Source organism: Octopus bimaculoides, chromosome 15 (assembly GCF_001194135.2).
Source record: "Octopus bimaculoides isolate UCB-OBI-ISO-001 chromosome 15, ASM119413v2, whole genome shotgun sequence".
NCBI classification, from domain to species: Eukaryota; Metazoa; Mollusca; class Cephalopoda; order Octopoda; family Octopodidae; genus Octopus; species Octopus bimaculoides.
In genome coordinates, this window is record NC_068995.1 from 16,985,278 (window position 1) to 16,989,523 (window position 4,246).

A 4,246-nucleotide genomic window follows, 5' to 3' on the forward strand; every position below is an offset into this window, starting at 1 on the left:
TATATATATATATATATATATATATATAGGTTGTATCTATCTAGATAAGTTTGTATGTGTGTAGTATGCGTATGTGAGTGCATGTGTGTGTATGTGTGTGTGTTCTGCATGAGTAAATGCTTTTGTTTTACACTTTAAAAAGAAAGAAATTTGCATTAACGTTTTGAACGGCTAGAGAAGAAACCCAGCGAGAAGTTAGCTGCTTGGTGGCAATACGGTTGCTTGAGGGGAGTTAAGAAGGGATAAGTATGCGGGTGAGTATGTGTGTTTATATACAGAAGTGTATCTGTTTCGTGGCGGGGCAAAAGTTGGGAATTCCGTGTATATGGAGTTGTGGCGTGTGTATGTGTGTACAGATGTACACGAATGTATTTACAGTGGTATGGGTTTGGGACATTCGTGAGTGTGTAACGATTACGCGTTTGTGAGAAGATTGTGAAAGAAAAGAAGTGGGATCGGGTATGACTGTGAAGTGAAATGGAAGGCAAGATGAGTTATAAGTCGTATTTGTGTGCCTTTCACCCATGTATATTCTCAAGGGGTGACATCATCGATGGGACACCATACATCTGGTGAAATTCTATATTTCTGTCGTCGTCAGAAATTACCAGTGTTTGATACTTCAGAAACCTGTAAGTAATAAAACTGTTTATCAAAATTAAGACATTGAGGAAAGAAAAGCAGAAAGGAGAGGTATTCCTCTTTTGGCACGAAACGCTAAATAGTATAAAATCGCGCAAATGGTTTTGTTTCCCTGTGTCTTCATTGGAATTACTATTATTGCATTGAACAATTTACTGTCCATGTATATTTATACAAACATTTAAGCCACTCGATTGTTGCTTCATAATTTTAGCCGACCATATCGAGCATAATATTTATTTCGGGATGGTACAGCGCGTATCGAGCTCAATTTATCGAACCACGGGATATAAGAATGACGAAAAGTTTTAAATTTGCTTACGGGAATCGAAACTCCTGTCTGTTGTAAAGTGTACGATAATGCTAACCACTACATCAAAACCGTGGCAAAGCTTGAAACGTCTGAGTTAGAAGCCGTAACCTCATATGCTATTGTTCATTATGCAAGTGACCTATCGACGAGTAATTCAGCTCACGCATTATCAAGTTATTTCATATGCTGCAAACTATCTTCAGTAGGAGGATCTCCTTTGCGTGGTGAAGCAGTTAGCGAAAAACAAGAAACTGAGAACAAACGAAACTTACTGACCAGTGAAGGAAATTATTGGAAGAGTTAATAAAGAACAGGGAGATTCTACTTTCTACAAATGCTTAAAGCATAGAGAAAAATATAACTGCGTGCAAAATCTGTCATAGCCTGAATGAAAAATGAGCGTTTATGAACAGGAAATTAGCACTAATCTAATTGAAAGGAGTATACAATATTCCTATTGAGATGATAGAAATTAACTGACATCACACGTACGGATCGTTTTCTGAGAAATTATACCACATTGCTTCAGGATATCCTACGCAAACGTACAAAATTCACTTGGGAATACAATAACGTGCCAAAGTTTCTCTACATGCAGCTATTGCCCGAATTTTACTTGCTTTCCCAGAAAACCTTCGATGATACATGATTGTTAAAAATCATATCAGTGCTCTGTAGCCAGCTGAAGAAGAACTACCAAACAGAAGCGAAGGATTTTGCTGTACTTTAAAAAGCGAATATGAGAGGAAGTTCGAAGAATGTGATGTTTTGAAGATGTCTAGAGTGAAAGGTATTCACAGTAGCGGCATGTCTTTGTTCTAAAGAGGACAAATACAACAAAATAATAATTCAAATTTAACATACATGTTAATGATCCAGAAATATACTACAAGCTCCTCACGGAAGATTTGAACAACATTTTACTGAGTTATGTGTGGGAGTTATCGGTTAAGTGAAACAACCTGATGAACGCCAGTGAATATTTAAATTTATGATTTTATCTATGTATAATTTGTGAATTATTGCACTTTATCATTCTTTTCTTTATTTCTATTTACATATATTGTTTTATGGATATTTATTTCCTCCAGTTATATATTGCAAAACGTTTTTATAAAACTTAATGCGTCTCAAAGCATACGTCTTTTTATGACCCTGGTAAACGTTTTGTTTTGTATTTTCGTCTATCGCGCCGAGCCCTTGTGGCCAATAGAAAATAAATTATTATTATTATTATTATTATTATTATTATTATTATTACTATTATTATTGTTGTTGTTGTTGTTGTTGTTATGGTTACTACTATTTCAAATTTTGGCACAAGACCAGCAATTTAGGAGTGGGGTAAGTCGATTACATCGACCCCAGTACTCTTATTATCATTATTACTGTTGTTGTTGATGGTGTTGCTTGTTTTTGTCTCCAACGTTGTTGTTGAGCTGTGGCTGCTGCTGCTTCTGTTCTTGTTGGTGTTATAATTAAAACTAAGAACTATAAATACGACTTGTATTATTCTTAATTAGTATTATTGTTACAGGTTCGTTGAGATTGAATTTAAAAATATCTACAAGTTAATCCGTAATATATATATATATATATATATATATATATATATATATATATATATATATATATATATATATATATGTAAATATTTATCAGACATTTACAAACAAATTATCTTTTAATTAAGGTGAAGAAAAATATCCCCCAATTATAGAAACTACAAAGAAAATATCCAATCCTCATTTCCAAAACCCAGTAAACAGCATCATTTTCACCGATGTCTGTTATTTTTATAAAAATGCTGTCATCTTGATATATAACTCACGCACACCCCTAAACCAAGACTAGTATATACTGTTATTCTACAATCGATCCTTCTCGAGATTTAAAAGTTCTTGTTCTATATAAAAGTATGAACAAGTTCTCAGAATCGGTAATGGTGGTGGCGGTGGTGGGATATGATGTGTCAGAGGTGGAGGAAGTGTTCAGTGATGTTGATGTGTCTGTGGCGTTTGGTGGTGGTTGGTTTGGGGTGAGGAGGCTGATTTGAAACGGTACGTCCTCGTGCATAGTGAGGATTTCGGTATTTTAATCGACGTTCGGCTGCTAAATTGCCAGAGGCTGTGAATAGATGAGCTATTTGCTGCGGAAGGAGTGTCTAAATGGCTAATAAATGCAATGACCTCGGGCAATGTTAAACATACACGAATTTAGAAACGGAGACTGAACAGGTCACGTGTCTATTCAAGACATGTAAATTTTATAACTTTCTAAAGAATTTTCCTTCTCTAATTTTTTTTCTTTTATTATTTTCTAAATAATTTCTTTGTTCATAAAGCAGTTACGTCAGCCATGTCGTTGTTCTTGTGATAGTCATCGCCGTCGTTGTCAAGAACGTCCTTGACAGCATAGTAATTAAGATCTCCTGCCTCCTCCACCTCCTCCTCCTCCTCTTCATCATCATCATCATCATCATCATCATCACCACCACCACCACCACCATCATCATCATCATCATCATCATCATCACCACCACCACCACCACCATCATTATCATCATCATCATCATCATCATCACCATCATCATCATCATCATCATCACCACCACCACCACCACCACCACCATCATCATCATCATCATCATCATCATCATCATCATCATCATCATCCTCATCATCATCATCATCATCATCACCACCACCACCACCACCACCATCATTATCATCATCATCATCATCATCATCATCATCATCATCATCATCATCATCATCATCATCATCATCACCGTCGTCATCACCATCATCATTTTGTTGTCGTAATTATGATTATCAGTTTTGACGTTGTTGCCGTCAGAATCACAGAATTCAACATCATCGTCGTTACATGAATTAGATGAGCCCCCATTGTATTATCACATTTTTTTTTCATCTCTAGATCCTAAGCCTTCTGATATTATTCTCGTTCGCTTACTTCTTATGTGGCCATCTTCTGTCATTGTAACCGTCATCACCAAGCTGGTATCCTTCAACATTAACAATCGTAACAGCACACCAAGAAGAAACCGAGAGAAGCAGGAATTATATGTTCAGAAAAGGATCAAGACGACACATATTTCCCGTAACATAATTTTTATAGGAGAAATGCAACATCAAAATCGAAAATGATTTGAGATTTGAAACTGATCTATCTATCTATCTATCTATCTATCTATCTATCTATCTATCTATCTATCTATCTATCTATCTATCTATCTGTCTGTCTGTCTGTCTGTCTGTCTGTCTGTCT